General features: G+C 45.5%; 1 protein-coding gene across 1 annotated transcript in view; it reads left to right on the top strand.

Annotated features, from left to right (window-relative positions):
• Positions 1 to 18,449, top strand: part of LOC146866934 (lysine-specific demethylase 5B-like) — a 455,791-nt gene that overhangs the window by 376,196 nt on the left and 61,146 nt on the right. The window lies entirely within an intron of this gene.

Here is an 18,449-nt window from a genome sequence, read left to right as displayed (position 1 = left end):
TGGCTCAGAGCATGTGGAAGTGGGCCATTCAGAGGAACATATTCCTCATGGCGGAACACCTCCCCGGCAAGGACAACCAGATGGCGGATCTGCTCAGCAGACACAGCCACCAGATGCACGAGTGGGAGCTACATCCGTCAGTTCTCCAACCGTACTTCCAACAGTGGGGTCATCCAGAGATAGACCTATTCGCCACAAACAAAAACGCAAAATACCAAAGCTTTGCCGCCAGGTTCCCACATCCACAGTCACAGGGCAATGCGATATGGATGAACTGGTCCGGCAGATATGTGTACGCTTTTCCCCCAGCGCCATTAATACCGCTGGTGGCACGCAAACTGCGACAACACTCACTAACACTCATCCTAGTTGCTCCCACATGGGCGCGCCAACCATGGTACACCACCTTTCTAGGACTTTCCGTGGTGCCGCATCAAAGGCTGCGAATCAAACCCGCACTTTTAACGCAGAACCATGGCGAAATTCAGCACCCAGATCCGCAACAGCTGATCCTGGCAATCTGGCTCCTGAAGTCTTAGAGTTTGGCTACCTAAACCTACCACCTGACTGTATGGAGATCATCAAGGAGGCCAGGAGACCCACTACCAGAGCTTGCTATGCGGCTAAATGGAAAAGGTTTGTCATTTACTGCAACAACAATGACATTAACCCGCTGGACGCATCCATTCAAAACATCATCTGTTACCTCCTACACCTATACCGATGCAATCTGGCATACAACTCAATACGTATCCATCAAACCGCGATAGCAGCCTATCTCCAAAACAGGCAGCACCTGTCTTTATTCAGAGTGCCTGCCATCAGAGCCTTCTTGGAGGGACTCAAACGAGTAATCCCCCCAAGACACCCACCGGCACCGGTGTGGAACCTCAATTTGGTCCTCACCAGATTAATGGGTCCACCCTTTGAACCTCTCCATTCATGTGAGATTCAATTCCTCACCTGCAAAGTAGCTTTCCTAGTAGCAATCACTTCGTTAAGAAGAGTTAGTGAACTCCAGGCACTAACCATTCAAGAGCCATTCATACAGGTTCACGCAAACAGGGTTGTACTACGTACCAACCCCAAATTCATGCCCAAAGTGATATCGCAGTTCCACATGAATCAAACTATTGAACTGCCTGTTTTCTTTCAAAATCCACAGAATGTCGCAGAGAGAATGCTCCATACACTAGATGTAAAGAGGGCCCTCATGTACTATATAGACAGAACTAAGGACTTTAGGAAAACAAAACAACTTTTCGTTGCCTTTTCTCCACAACACAAGAGCAACACCATTTCCAAAGCAGGTATAGCCAGATGGATCGTTAAATGTATTCAAATTTGCTATCAAAAAGCTAAACGCACATTAACGATTCCACCACGAGCCCACTCAACACGAAAGTTAGGGGCGTCCATGGCTTTCCTAGGAAACATTCCTATACAGGAAATATGTAGAGCAACCACATGGTCCACTATACATACATTTACCAAACACTACTGTGTAGATGTACACTCAAAACAGCAGGCAGCTGTAGGACAGGCTGTTCTCAAAACTCTTTTTCAGACTGCTGCAGCTGGCACGGGTAGCCACCGCTAATGGAGGTACTGCTATGTGTTCTATGCACAGATATGAATTCAGCAGCCCACATGCCTCGAACTGAATATGCTACTTACCAGTATGCATCTGTTCTTGGCATGTAGGCTGCTGACATTCATATCGCCCACCCTCCTCCCCGGCGCCTGTAGCGGCTGCAGCACTCAGAATTACTGTATGGCATGGTCATCACTTACTGTATCTACTCCATCACTGCCACAATGGCGAAAAACAATCTAAGGATGGAGAGGATGCCCATGCGCACTGTGGTCCAGGGGAGGAGTCACCTATCTTGTGATACTTTGAAGACTCTTCCAGGACAAGAATGTGCAATCATCCGGACCCAACACTAGGCGGCGATCTATGCACAGATATGAATGTCAGCAGCCCTACATGCCAAGAACAGATGCATACTGGTAAGTAGCATATTCAATATCTCCCAGATGAACACAAAATCAAGGCACAAGAGTTAGTTCACGAGGGTAAACTAATTTCTAACTCGCCTCTCAGATGTGCTCCAGATGCCGCTGACACTGCGGCTAGGGAGATAAATACCAGCATTATCCTCAGAAGACTTGCATGGCTGAGGATTTCAGGGTTTAAACCTGAGGTTCAGCAATCCATTTTAAACACTCCTTTTGACAGACAGCACCTGTATGGTGATGAGGTCGATCAGGCTTTATAAAAAATTAAAAAGGACATAGATGTAGCAAAGTTTAAGGGAGCACTCCAGTCTCCATCTAAATGAGGTTCCTTTTGCTGCTCCTTTTACAGAGGAGGGTCGAAAACCACATCTTCAGACCCGAATGTTTCCTCGTATAAAGGCAACACTCAATCCTCTCCCTCCAGCGGTTTTTACAGAGGAGGATATAGAGGAAACTATTCCAAAGGTAGGGTAGAGGTGCCACAGCTTGTACCTCCCCTTTTCCCAACAAACAGTGACTTGCCAACATTCCCCCCAATTATTTAACACCTGTGGGGGGGGGGGAGAAGACTTCAACAGTTTCTCCCCATTTGGCAGTCCATAACTTCCGACAAATGAGTGATCGATCTTATCCAACATGGTTATTGCCTGGAGCTTACCACCAAACCTCCAAATATTCCACCTCGCACTCACAAACTGTCATCATACCACTTACAGAACCAGTTTTATTACAGTACCAAGGTTCAGGAGTGGACTCTCTCTACTTTCTATTCCCCAAAAAGGACGGCTCCTTAAGAAAAATTTTGGATCTCGGTGTTAATCCTGTACATACTGTCAGAACACTTCCATATGATAATGCTCCAACAGGTGCTTCCACTTCTACAGCATAGCAATTTTATGTCCACACTAGACTTAAGCCGCATACTTTCACATTTCGGTCCTTCCAGCTCATCGCAAATATCTCCGATTTCTGATAGCAGGCAAACACTATTAGTTCAAAGTACTCCCTTGCGGAGTAACTCCTGCTCCCAGAGTGTTTACCAAATGTCTAACAGTAGTGGCAGCTCATCTCAGAACACAACAAATTCACGTCTTCCCGTACTTAGACAACTGGTTCATCAAAACCATCACACACCAGAAGTGTCTAAACCAACTCAGACCACGCTAAACTTGCTCCACCGATTGGCTTCATAGTCAACGTGCAAAAGTCTCATCTACAGCCTTTATAAATACGATCTTATCTGGGTGCGATTCTCAAAACTCATACAGCTCTAGCCTCTCCCAGTACAGCCAGAATTCGCAATATTTAAACTCTGCTTTACAGTTTCAAGTCAATCAAACCTTAACAGCCAAAACCTTTATGCAACCGTTAGGAAGGATGGCATCATGCATTATATTAGTGCCTCATTCACGACACATGCGTCCTCTACAGGAATGCTTAGCACGTCAGTGGAATCAGTCACAGGGTCAATTAACAGATCTAGTGTTGGTAGACAGCTGCACCCATCGCTCTCTGCAGTGGTGGAACCCACAAAATGTATCAAAAGGGCAGCCCTTTATCGACCCTGTTCCACAGATCGTGCTAACCGCATACGCATCACTCACAGGTTGGGGTGCCCATTTCCACAATACCACAATTCAGGGTCTCTGGGACAACAAGCACAAACGTTTCCTGTAGGAAGCTGGCTCTATATATACCATACCAAAATGAGATATAGTGTGCACGGAGTCCAGTGGAACCCCAAAGGTAGGCAGGGGTAAAGTTAGATAGCACCTTACTCTCTATTTGTGGTAGAGCAGTAAGGCTTCATCAGAGGACAGTGTGTTAAGCATTTGTTGTACACAGTCAGCAAATGAATTCACACACTCAAAGACTGAACTTCGACCAATTGTTTTTGTATAAAAAATATTCTTTTAGTTATTTCCTATAACCAAGCAAGCGTGGCACAGGTAAGTGATAAATACTTTGCAGTAGATATACAGTTTGGATTGTAATTGTATATGCACTTTGTTTTGACTTACAGTATTGTTAATGAGAATGGAATGCTTTGTAAATACAGTACATATACTTCGAATAGGACTTTTAGTAAAATTACAGTTAAGTTACTTTTAAGATTACTTTTCTTACACAGTGCAGGATACCTGGATACTGCACTGGGAAATTTCCCGTAAACAGGTAAGTAAAAGTGTTTTTGTTAGTACAATTTTAAAGAATTTCTTTAGGTTTTCCAACTCCACACACAGAAACTTTTCACAGAAAAACAGTCAATGTTATCCTATGGAGCAAAATAGTGTTAACGGTTTAAAGATAAGTACTTTGTTGTGGGAGTTGGTGTTCTGGGGTTAGACTCAGGGGTCCCCCAGGGTCAAGAATGCACTCTAGTTACACCATCAGCAGCACTAGGGCGGCCGGGAGCAGAGTGTTGTGGCCCAATGTTATGAAATTGGGATAGGGGCCCTCCGGTTGGTGGCTGCTGGAGAGCAAGCCACCAGGTTGTGGGAGCCAAGCTCCTGGTGTTTGTCTCAGGGCAAAGGGGATCCGGTTTTGCACAAAAAGTGCACACGCAACGGCGCAGGGGCAGCTGGGTACAGGGTGCTGTTTTGGCGTTGGGTGCCCTGTTGTTTTCAATGGGGATTTTCAGTTTTGGTTTTTAGCTGCAGGCTCAGTCCAGGAAGACGTCCGGGAGGAACCAACAGCTGGGCAGGTAAGTTGTAGGGCTCGGTGACATAGGTGCACCTCGGGTTCTTTTCTCCAGGGCGGCTGGATGCAGGGGTGTCTTCTGAGGTCGGATTTCACCTTACCGGGCCGCTCGCGGTTGGGGGGAGGGAGGGGGGGGGTCACTGTGCAGAGGCAGCAGGCCTGGAGGGGTCAACACATGGTCTACTCGGACTCTGGGGCACTAGGGGACCTCGCTGGGACCGGTGGACCACTCGAACTCTGGCTGTAGGCGACAGGTACATTGGTGGTTCCAGGTGTCTGGTTTCTTTTTCCTCAGCAGGCTCAGAGTCTTTCTTTGGTGTTTCTTCTGAACTAGTCTTTGTTGAAAGCAGTCAGTCCTCCCAGGGGTTCTGGAGGTCGCTGGCTGCAGGACAAGACGATTTTTGGCGCAGGATCTCTGGAAACTGCAGACGGGCTATTCGAGCTGGAGCCAATTCAGTTGTTCTCTGCAGTCTCCTCTGCTGGGCGTCTTCTTTCGTCCTTTTTCTTCTTAGGTTGCGGGAATCTGAGTTCTTGGTTCAGGGCTGCCCCCTAAATACTGTATTTAGGGGGCGTTTTAGGGGTCCCGAGGTCAGTACCCAATGGGCTACTGACCTTAGGGTGACTACACCCTTGGTGTGCTCACCCCATGTGGGGGAGTGACCACAATCCCTAATCCTGATTGGGGAGTGCCTGCCATCTGTAAGATGCCAACCCCACCCCTCAGGTGGGGGAGGCGAGGTGAAGCCCACTCTTCAGTCTTCTCCTTCTGTGGAAATATGAATTTTTATGGTCAATTATGTCCCCTATCTTAGACCCCAACGGCTCCATGTACATGCTATAAGTACATGTATGTTCCCTCCAGTTCCAGCTATAAAGACGCAAATACATGTGCGTCCAACGTCAACATGCCCTCTTTCAGATCCGCCATGAATGGGTCGAATATTCCATTCCTAAGTATGAAAGGCCACCGACTTTATGTGGTTCACTTTTCTAGTTTTGTAGTTCAGACGAGTAGGCCCTGAATTCTGCCATCAAGCCTTTTTCTGCTTCTGCCTCTGAAATGCTCCAGCTTGGACCTGCATCCGTGTCCATGAACTTTGTCTTACTCCCTGCGCGGCTAAAGGTGCCTGACGCGGCCTGTTGCCTGCCAAAAACTGTATTCAGCCTTCAAGTTATCTGCTCCGCTCCTCATCCAATGCATTCCTGTCTAGTAGTTTAGGTAAACATCCTTCCAGCTACCGAGCAAAGGGCCCGGCCTCGCTGTCTTTTTGCAAGTAATTCATAGCCCCTGTTACTATGGAAGATTCCTGCCCCCTCGCATCGCATGTAGACACATAGACGCTTGTACACGCACTAACAGTCAGTATAGAATAGGATCTGTCCGAGAAGACCTTTCCTTCCAGATAATATAGTTCCTTAAACACAAGATATCAGATATGATTTAGGACTAGGTTGTCCTGACACCCCAGACTTCTGTCTCCACATGTAGGGCCAAATGTCAAGTTCCCTTCACCCTCTAGTTGTACGTCAATCACACGTCATGCGGCTGCGCGCGCATCTCTGCCAAATATTTCTGCTGACACTGCAGGATTCTCTTATGGATCCACCCACTTGTGACATCATTTTAAATGACGTTTCTAGTATACGCCTGTATTTACGCCTATTTTCATTACGTATGTGTATTCTTATCTGTATTATCAGCTGTTACGCTTTGTAAGGAATAAAGTCCTTTTTAGAACCTCTAATACCACGGATTCTGCCTCTTATTTTGACTGAGTTATTCTTACTAGACTTTACCGCATAAAAAATAGTACAGGTAATTTAAATATTTACCACATAAATTGGCGCCCGAATAGGGACACTTTCTCATCTCACGCGCCGGAGGTGCGTTGCAGGCCCGGTCTCCTGCCACAGCTGGACGGACAAAAACGCGTACCCGCAGGATTTCCTGTATCTCCCTCCGGCCAAGCGGGGGTGACTGAGGCTGCGATCAACACCCAGACGAGGCGGTGAGAAGTGCGAAGTATCCCGACCAGAGCCTAGCTGAGAGAGCAAGATCCGAGGTATACAGAGGCCCACCAGGTTCCGAAGTTCCGAGTCGAGTCGAGTCCAGTCGAGTCCAGTCCGGTCCAGTTCAGTTCAGTTCCGAGGCCTTCCGTTCCGTGCTACCCGGTGAGTACTGTTGCTGGGGAGGCAGTTAGACGTGCACATTAATTCGTGCCGGTCCTGACGGGTTTGGGTACACAGATCCGGTCTGCACTGTTTTAGCAGTGTATCTGTACTGTTTAGCAGTATATCCAGTATGTTCATGTATATAATTCAATATCATCTAGTATTAGTATTATGTCAGTAACTAGTTTTCTTCTAATTATCATTGGTCGTTAAAAGTTAAATGTTAAATGTTAAATGTTTTACGGTGTTCAAAAATTGTGGTATGAATGAGTGTTTATTATTGTGTTTATTGTAGTCATTGTGTTCAAGTCCGGTTCAAGTAAGAATCAAGTAGCAAGGTTTAAAGATGCCGTTCTTTTCAAAATTAAGACAGATCAAAACTAGAAAAGGAGTACTCAAAGAAGCTGTTCCCATTCCACCTAGGGACACTCCAGGGTATTTTATGTATCATAAACATGGCCTAGATGCCGTATTATATCTTGACTTATGGGTGGACTACACCAAGGATCTAGCAGAAAGTCAGAGGTGGCCCGCAGCTGGGACATGGGATGCAGATTGCATCATGAGAGTAGAAGAAGAATTATGGAAAAAGAAAGCCAGACAGTCACAGAAAGATGCTATTGAGTTATGGCGTAAAGAATCGCATAGGCGCACAGAGAAAGCGCTCAGACTGGAAGAGAAAAGTAGGGAGAACTCAAATAGAGCCCGAGAAAACGTATTAGTTGAGGAAGGAATCCGAGTAAAAACAGAACAAGTAGACAGACAACGAAACACTCTTATGAATGGTATGTATCCTCTTTTGGCCGAAGGTTTACCTAAGGCCACCCCGGAAGTACCGAAAGATTTGCCAACCCCATTACTCCCGATTAAAGCACATCCCAAGACCGCAAAAGATATTTTCCTTTCCTCCTATTTAGACGATGTAGCTCCAGAATATGTTAATGGTCCACCACACACGCCACCTGTCGATGGTGCTCAACGCCGAGATCATCCGCCCCCACATCCGCAACAACAAACTCCTCCGCACAATCCCACAGGTCCATCTGTTTCCACCGCTTTTCCTGCATCCACAGTCTCTACCTTACACCCCACAAATCCTTTTGTGCCTAGCACCTCAGAAGGTGCGACAGCAATTTTTGCCACGCCACCATCACGAAGTAAATCGTCTCTTAGAGATTTAGCAAACCAACGTACACCCCAAATAGCAACGTCCGACATGTTTAAAGAACATCTTGTAGATTGTAGATATGATCCAGTGCCCGGTAAAAATGATAGAATGCTGCTATCATCACTACGTATACGACGGGCTTCACTATATTTAACGACGCTACCAGGAATGATTAAACATTTAGACAATATATATCGCTTTGTCCAAACAGGGCAAGGCCCTGAAAGTATTGACGAAGCCATGGAATACCAGAAAGCGGATATACAGAGACAACTGTTACGTTTCTTCATAAACTGCTTGATCAGAGACAGAGATAGGTCCGAGGTAGACCAGGATGAAATGCAAGTACTTACCCGATGGGGTCAGAATATATCCGAGGGAAAACATGATAAACAGACATGTATAGCAGCTACGTGCCGAAAGATCCGCAAAGAAGTAGAACGAACACATAAAGCCAGAATGGAGGCAGACAAAACTGAATCAGAGGGAGAGGAGGAGGAAGAATCAGAAATGCCCACAGGACAATTAGAAACGATAGCCTATGTAGGTAGGGGAAGACCTTGTAACAATACCAGATACTTTAATGACCCGACACGTCCGATACGTCCAGAATATAACAGACATTTTCAAGCCCCTATGTTAAATACTAAGTCCCCTGAACACTTATTCCAGGCTGCTGATAAATTACTCCGAGATCGAAGGGGATATCATATGCTCGATTCTATGGATGAACAAGAATTAGCCAGGTCAGCGGTACAATGGGCTGACAGTTCTGAAAAATACAGTGATGATGCGTTGGCACACACGTTTTTGAATCTTACCCCAGACGAACAGCGTTTAGCTGGTATATACATGATACAACACCTCCTTATATTATATAGAAGCCAACACTCCGATCCTGGTCCCCTACCTGATATACTGATAGAATTACTCACGAATAAATGGAGAGGTTCAGGTACTGATTTAATTAAAGAAATTCTAGAATATCGACATCAGTACATTGTCTTCGTATGCCCAGAACATGTTTCAGTTCCCCCCAAGTTGGAAAGAAAAACGTATCACATAGACAGACAGAATCCCTTACGCGAAGTGCACCCAATAAGAGGTGAGGACAATAATTTTAAACGCGTGTTTGTGTACGCGCCCATAACTAAAATTGAATTATTAGAAATGAAGAAAGTAGTACCTAGCCATGACAAAGACCCAGCAGGTTTCCACCGTGAGATAAAAGACATGTTACTCATGGGAGAGTATACTTACCCTGACATTATGAAAATATTAAAAGTCCTATTACCCGCCGGTATTTACGAGAAACTCAAAGAAAAGGAATGGGAGGTGGGAGACCAAAAGATAGATTGGACAACATTAGAAAACGAAGAAAAGGCCCGAGCTGCAGGTTCAGGGCTTGGGGAAAGGACTACAGCATTACCAGGATTATTAGTGCAGGTACTACCACGTTTATTAACTACGAAAAAGGAAGATTGGGGTGCAATCTCAGCCTGTAAACAAAAACAAGATGAAGACACTAGTGATTTCTATTCCCGATTTGAAAAATGTTTTGGTATTAATAGTGGCATAAAAGCAAGTAGTGAGTCGTATCCACATCTGTTTGTGACAAAATTAGTTGAAAATTCCCTGCCCCAAGTTAAGAGTAGAGTATTAAAATTCGAGAGTACTTGGCAAGGTAACACACCGTCACAGATGTTACAAATGTTACAATATCATCACAATAGAATTAGAGAAGAACAAGAACATGAACAAAAACGTATGAAAGACACGAAAATGAAAATGCTTGTTGCACAGTCAGTTCCAGCTGACGGTCATAAAAAGGGTATGACACAGTCCAATGATTCAGTAGGTCCTGTTAGAGGGACATGCAACTATTGTAAACAGCCAGGTCATTATATACACGATTGCGCAGTTTTGAAACATAATATCTCTACGGGTATAACAAAAGAGAGACCACGTCCGCCTAGACAGGATCAGATCCAACAACAAGTACCTCAGAATATACAGCCTTTGCCAGCTGCACAACAGACCGAACCACAACAACAGCCACAGCCTATTGCTGCAATACAAAACACGACACAACAAATGTACCAGTATGCACAAAATGACTATCCAGAGTATCAACGCTACACATGAAATAGCCTAGAGAGGGAAGTTGGCCTACCCCTTATCGAGGTTCCCGTAGATCAAGAGGGTCCTTACGTACAGAGTCAAGTATTAGGGAAAGACAGAAAGTTTCTACTCGATACAGGGGCAAGCAGAACCACTATCAGTCACAGCGAAGTCCCAGGGGCACCCCTCTCAGGCTCACAAAATATTTCCCTTGGTTTTTCAGGAAAGCCTACTATTAACGAAGTATTGCAACCACTTGCATTTACAGTCGGTCCATTAACACGGACTACAGATCTATTGCTTACGAAATCATGTCCAGAAAACTTGTTAGGTATAAAAACATTGAAGGCTCTAGGAGCTGTAATATGTTGTTCTCCGGAAGGAGTGCGACTCTTTTTGCGTGACTTTAAGGGTCACTACGTGTCTAGAGACATGGATCACCGGTTACAGAATCTACCTGCACATTTATGGGCACAAGGCCCCACTGATGTAGGTTGTATGCACATTACACCATATCGAGTCACACTCAAAACAGGAGTGGTACTACCACGAATGCGACAATACAAATTACCGCCAGATGCTGTTGTGGCTTTACTGCAAATCATTGACGAGCTCATCGCACAAGGAGTGGTTGTAGAAACCGACTCCAATATATGTAATTCCCCGATAATTCCGATTCTTAAACGAACTGATCCAAAAGCACCACCAGTATATCGATTAGTTATTGATCTGCGAGAATTAAATAAATGCATTGTACCACAATACCCCGTGGTCCCAGATATCTCTTCATTATTAACGGCCATAGATTCAGAAGCAACGTTCTTTACTGTAATTGATCTCAAGAACGCTTTCTTTAGCGTCCCAATCGATCCGGAAAGCCAATATTTGTTCGGATTCAGTTTAAATGGACGAAGTTTTAAATTCACACGCGCACCTCAAGGATTCACAGAAAGCCCCAGCATCTATAGCCAAGCACTGAAAAGAGAACTTGACAGTATTCACATGCCAGCTAACACTGCCCTGCTTCAATACGTCGATGATCTGTTGATCACCGCACGAAGCGAACCTGAATGTGAAAAAGCATCACTGACGGTTTTACATTTCTTAGCCGACAAGGGGCACAAAGTGTCCCCTTCGAAACTACAATTCTGTGTCCAGCAAGTTGTGTACCTAGGGCACTTGCTGTCCAAATGGGGGAGACAGCTCACACCTGATCGCATCCAGTTAATTGTAAACATGCCGCCACCCAAGACACAAAAGGAGGTACGGGCCTTCATAGGCCTCACTTCGTACTGTAGGCAGTGGATCCCCCAATATGCATTTTTAGCTAAACCACTCATTCAGTTGACAACACAGGAGGCAGCGACACCGACTGTCCTCCCTTGGACTCAGGAACATACACAAGCTTTTGAAAACTTAAAGAAAGCTTTATGCCAAGCACCTGTTTTAGCAACGCCATGTTACAGCAAACGTTTTACACTTTTTGTTACAGAACGTGAAGGTACTGCTTTGTCAGTACTCATGCAGGAACAAGCAGGATCACACAAGCCATGTGCTTATTTTTCTAGTACATTAGATCCCGTAGCTCAGGCTCTTCCTGCGTGCCTGAAATCAGTCGCAGCAACAGCTTTAGCAATCAGACAAAGCGACGCCATAGTGTTAGGACTTCAATTGACAGTACAAGTACCACACGCAGTAGAGGTTCTCCTGAACCGGACCCAAACACAACACTTGACTATAGCAAGACTGACGGGTTATGAATTAACATTATTCCAGCCACACATAGAAATCAGACGTTGTAGTACATTAAATCCTGCCACACTTTTGCCATTAAATGGAACAGACCCATTGGCACATGATTGCATTGAAGTTATTACTATTACGACGAAACCCAGACAAGACTTGACAGATATTCCATTATCAGATCCAGACCTGACATTATATGTAGATGGTTCATGCATGAGAACAAATACAGGAGAGTTAGTGGCCGCTTATGCAGTCACAACAGATACTGAAATTATTGAAACAAATTGTATCGATACCTTGTCAGCTCAAGCAGCAGAGCTCATCGCTCTGACACAAGCCTGTATTCAAGCCAAAAATAAGAAAGTCAACATATACACAGATTCACGTTATGCATTCGGAGTCGTCCATGACTTCGGCGTACTTTGGCGAGAGAGAGGTTATTTAACTTCTCACGGTGCCCACATCCAGCACGGTCCCCTTATTCAAGCTCTGTTAGATGCAATACATCTGCCTACTTCAATATCTATCATGAAGTGCAAAGCCCATACGAAAGTGACGGACATTATTTCTCAGGGTAACGACCTAGCTGACAGAACAGCTAAACAGACTGCTCAGAATCAGACTCATCCAACTGACACGACAAAGACAATAGTTCCGACACCAACACACTGCATGACAGTTAAGGATCCCACCCTTGATGTAATTGACATACAGACACATGCTACACCAGAAGAAATAAAGAGATGGACTGAATTAGGAGGGATCCAAACGGATCAAGGATGGATGACGAAGGGAAAATCTATATGGTTTCTCCCCGACTCAATGGTTCAGGTCATCATTAACACAATACATAGTCCAGCGCACCTAGGAGAGAAAGCTATGCTAGATAGTATTCAACACATTTGGTTCAATAAACACTTGCGAGCAGCAGCTAAACAGAAAGTACGTACCTGTATGATTTGTTGTCAGTTCAATCCAGGAAAAGGCGTACCTGTAGACCAGGGTGGATTTCAACCCCCCGATCACCCTTTTGAAGTCCTCCAGATGGATTATATCCAGATGGAACGTTGTCGAGGATTCAAATATGTCCTCGTAGTTGTATGCGCTCTTTCCCGGTGGACAGAGGCGTATCCCGTCTCAGATTACACTGCCCCGACTACTGCCAAACAGTTAGTTCGAGAATTCTTCCCACGGTATGGTTTGCCCCGTATCGTGTACTCAGATAATGGCCAGCCGTTCTCATCCGAGCTAATGAAACATGTTTCACTTCTGTTAGGCCACCAATGGAAATTCCACTGTGTCCGACATCCCGAGGCAGCAGGTCTAGTGGAACGACATAATCAAACTCTGAAAATTAGACTGTCCAAAGTATGTAGAGAAAAAGGTGTCGACTGGATAGTAGCCTTACCAGTTGCGCTCTTTTACATGAGAATGGTAGCACATTCTCGAACAGGGCTATCCCCGTATGAGGTGATCTTCGGCAGACCACCAAATATGTGGGGGACGCCTATACCTCGTAAAATCACTGATGTTGACTGTAATATGCTGACAGATTACCTGGCTTCCTTGATGTCTGCACTACAATCTTGTCGTTCACAGGTAGCTGCAGCTTTTCCCGACAACACTGAGGTGAAGCCCCACGACGTGGTTCCGGGGGACCTCGTGTTTGTGAGGAATTTTGACAGGAGGAGCCAGCTGGAGCCTCGGTGGCAGTCGCCGAAGCTCGTCTTATTGACCACAAGGACAGCCGTGAAGATTGAGGGACGTAAAGGGTAGTTGCACTCGAGCCACATCAAAAAATGTTATGGACTACCGTCCGACGTGAACCCTCAGCCCTGCATTCCCTCACAGACTGATTCAAAACTACCCCTGGTTGAAAAAACCAAGAGTGAAAACTATAAACTGAAACTAAGGTCTAGCAAGTCTGACAATTTGATTGTTTAAGTCCTCTCCAAGGTGAATCGGTTGAATTTGTCTCTGACATGTATCCTCTAGACCGAAATAGAGAGAGAAATAGACAGAAACATGCGTACTGTAAATCACTTCGTAGTCACTGCATAGTGACATTGTTAATTATGTTTTTTCTAAGTCTTCTGATTATTATTTCCAGTATATTATTACACATGTATTACCCTATTTCCAAGCGTGCTTTCAATGCTACTGCCGAACATTCTTTTAGCGAATTACCCCCGCATGAGTTGTCCTATAGATTTGCGCTGCGCAACAACACCTTCATTAGTATGTTACATCATTCTCATCAGATCAGCAATGCTACAAATTGTTGGATATGTGGCCGACTTCCTCCCTATCAGAAATACAAGGGAGTTCTGCCCCTCTTTCCGTATCCATTCACACACAATGGCTCCTGTGGAGCATGGTTTAGTTTGATTAATTCCCTAGATTCAAATACAGTTGTTTATCAAGACAATTGGGTATGGGGAAACCTGAACCTAGTTTTACTTAAAGTCTGCTACCCTAACAAGGAGGGATTTCCCAAAAGAACAGGAACTGATCTAGAAAATGAAGTATATGGATTAGGTAACTTTACACTTAATCTCATGATCCTGAATGTTGAATCCGAAGCCACATCAGTCTTGCCCACTATGTCAGTATTTCCAGTTAGAGGCGAATTATGTGTAAGAAAGAATGGTTCAATACACATGGGCCATAGTAAATGTACCACTGTAATAGAATTCAGTGATAAAGGCGAGTCTACATTTAGAGCTTCTCGTCACTCCTACTTCATCTGTGGTCACACCGCATACATACGCCTACCCCTAGATTGGGATGGTACCTGTTACATTGCATTCCTTCTGCCACCTGTTTTCCTAGCCCCGCCTGATTATCATAGGAACACCCATTTAGTACACAATAGACAGCAGAGAGATCTCCCGATTGTCGACTACACTGAAACAGCATGGGAGAAATACACAGATTTCAATAAAGGTTTCTTTCCCTACATAGGTACAGTCACTAATAGTAAGCTGATACGTAGATTAACTAGAACCCTTGAAGCAGTAGTGAATGAAACTACTTCCGCCTTGGGCAACTTAACAGAGGAGCAATCTGCGATGCGGATTGTTGTTCTCCAAAATCGTCTTGTCCTTGACGTCATTCTGGCCGATAGGGGCGGAGCTTGTAGGGTCATCGGATCAAGTTGCTGTGTTTTCATACCAGAAAACGCGCCGTCAGTATATAAAGCCATAACTCGACTTCATAAGATCGTAAGCCAGATACACCAGAATCCAGGCACCTGGACTTGGTCCGGTTGGTTCTGGAGCGTGTTGTCAGCCTGGGGATGGAGGATCCTATCCTTCCTAGGTATTGGCTTTCTCATACTATTCAGTTGCTGCTTGTGTCTACAATGTGGGCCAGCGATTTGTGGTCTATGTGCCACATCGTGTATCCCACCTTCAAATTTTCATTCGAGATCCCGGAAGAAGAAAGAAGAACAAATGATGCTATATGAACAGATTGATGGATTGATGAAGATGGATATTTCATGAGGGTCCGTAGGGGACAAGGAGGGAATGTGGAAATATGAATTTTTATGGTCAATTATGTCCCCTATCTTAGACCCCAACGGCTCCATGTACATGCTATAAGTACATGTATGTTCCCTCCAGTTCCAGCTATAAAGACGCAAATACATGTGCGTCCAACGTCAACATGCCCTCTTTCAGATCCGCCATGAATGGGTCGAATATTCCATTCCTAAGTATGAAAGGCCACCGACTTTATGTGGTTCACTTTTCTAGTTTTGTAGTTCAGGCGAGTAGGCCCTGAATTCTGCCATCAAGCCTTTTTCTGCTTCTGCCTCTGAAATGCTCCAGCTTGGACCTGCATCCGTGTCCATGAACTTTGTCTTACTCCCTGCGCGGCTAACGGTGCCTGACGCGGCCTGTTGCCTGCCAAAAACTGTATTCAGCCTTCAAGTTATCTGCTCCGCTCCTCATCCAATGCATTCCTGTCTAGTAGTTTAGGTAAACATCCTTCCAGCTACCGAGCAAAGGGCCCGGCCTCGCTGTCTTTTTGCAAGTAATTCATAGCCCCTGTTACTATGGAAGATTCCTGCCCCCTCGCATCGCATGTAGACACATAGACGCTTGTACACGCACTAACAGTCAGTATAGAATAGGATCTGTCCGAGAAGACCTTTCCTTCCAGATAATATAGTTCCTTAAACACAAGATATCAGATATGATTTAGGACTAGGTTGTCCTGACACCCCAGACTTCTGTCTCCACATGTAGGGCCAAATGTCAAGTTCCCTTCACCCTCTAGTTGTACGTCAATCACACGTCATGCGGCTGCGCGCGCATCTCTGCCAAATATTTCTGCTGACACTGCAGGATTCTCTTATGGATCCACCCACTTGTGACATCATTTTAAATGACGTTTCTAGTATACGCCTGTATTTACGCCTATTTTCATTACGTATGTGTATTCTTATCTGTATTATCAGCTGTTACGCCTCCTGCATCTGTCTTAATGCAATGCTTTTTATATATATATTGTTACTTGCCAATAATGTATTGCCTATCCCTTCCTGAACCTTCGTGGTGATGGAATAAGATTGCCTGGTTCGAACTATAATTCCTTTGTAAGGAATAAAGTCCTTTTTAGAACCTCTAATACCACGGATTCTGCCTCTTATTTTGACTGAGTTATTCTTACTAGACTTTACCGCGTAAAAAATAGTACAGGTAATTTAAATATTTACCACACTTCGTGAACCCTGCCCATCCTGGGGGAGGTAGCTTGGCACCTCGTCCCAGGATGTGCATTGTTTCAGGCCTCCGAGAGCAGCAGGCTCTCGACCCAGGGATCCAGAAACATGTCTGGTGGTGGCAGGCTGCGCAGCCACTCAGTCAGGTCACTGGTAGTTGGTCGTTTTTCAGGGGGCATCTCTAAGATGCCCTCTGTGGTGCATTTTACATTAAATCCCACACTGGCATCAGTGTGGGTTTAATTTGCTGAGAAGTTTGATACCAAACTTCCCAGTCTTCAGTGAAGCCATTATGGTGCTGTGGAGTTCGTAATGACCAACCTCCCAGCACCATATACTCTTGATGGCAGCACTGCACTTACAGGGCCCAGGACTGGCCCTGGGCACTGTAGGGGTACAGGGCTCATGCACCTGTACCCTCACCACTGGCATAGGGCACCCAGATAGAGGGGTGACTGATGTATGCCAGGGCAGTGGTTTGGGGGCATGGCACACAGGGATGTGTGCCATGTGACTTTGTTTTGTTCTGCACCCAGACACTCAGCCTGCAAAGGCAGTGTGTGTGTGTGTGTGTCAGGGTACAGGGCCTATAAGGGTGGCACAATAAGTGCTGCAGTCCTTAGGGGCCTTCTCTGGTCACAGTGCCCTAGGTACCTATGGTACCATTTACCAAGGGCTGACATGTTGCCAATTGGGTTTTGCTTTGGGGAAAGAACACAGTCCCTGGGGTCCTGATTGGGAGGGCCCCAGAGCACATCACATCAAATAGCAGCTGTAGTCTGGCAAAACAAATGGGGGGGGGGGGGGGGTTACTGCAACAGAAGCCCACTTTTCTCACACCCTCCCACTGGAGAGTGGCAGAATAGGGGGTATATCCCCCCCCCCAGGGAAGGGACCCATTGGTCCCTGCCCTTTACCGACCTGTAATGCCCTTAAATTTAGTATTTAGGGGGCACCCTGAACCTTGCTTCCTCAGATCCAGAAACGACAAGAAAAGAAGATAAGAAGAAAGTCCGAAGAGCCGTGCAGAGCTAACAAGAGGAGGACGCCCACTGACTTGGCCCCAGCTCTACAGGCCTGTCTCCCCTCGAATCTGCTCCTGCGAAATCCCGGTGTGTCCTGCAGCCAGCAACCTCAAAAACCCCTAAGATTACCCTCTGTCGTGCATTTTACATTAAATCCCACACTAGCATCAGTGTGGGTTTAATGTGCTGAGAAGTTTGATAACAAACTGTCCTCTAATACTGCCTTACTGCTCGACCACTGTAGGAGAGTAGGGTCTGCTTTCTATGTTCACCCCCACTTTTTGCTTTTGCTTTACTGGTTTTCGACTTAGATGTGGCTGTGGGCCTGCTAATCAGACCCACAGCCCTGCTGTTCTCTCTCTAAATTAATACTATGTACTTTAGGTGCATAACCCATTTGGATAGGATCACCTTATTGGCCCCTGTACAGTGTACCCTAGGTACCCAGGGCATAGGTGTACCCTAGGCCTACCAGGGGCTGCAGCATGTATTATGCCACCCCTGGCCTGGCCTTCCATTCTGACACAACTGGCTGATCACTCAGCTGGGGCAAGGTCGTGTAATCACCCCTTGCTTAGGTGTAGTATTCCTATACCTAACTTACATATAGACACATGTGTACCTATCAGTCACTCCTATGGCAGGCCTTAACAATCCTGGAGGCAGAGTGCTTGGTAACATGTGAGATGGTGCTCTAGCATGAGCTGAGCCTGTCTGCAGCTTTCGGAACCTTGTCCTTATAGCTGTTCTATGATATAGCCTACCA

The sequence above is a fragment of the Triturus cristatus genome, chromosome 1_2, assembly GCF_964204655.1.
Source record: "Triturus cristatus chromosome 1_2, aTriCri1.1, whole genome shotgun sequence".
NCBI lineage: Eukaryota > Metazoa > Chordata > Amphibia > Caudata > Salamandridae > Triturus > Triturus cristatus.
The sequence above is the reverse complement of the archived record's forward strand: the minus strand, read 5'-3'. Positions and strand labels throughout refer to the sequence as shown.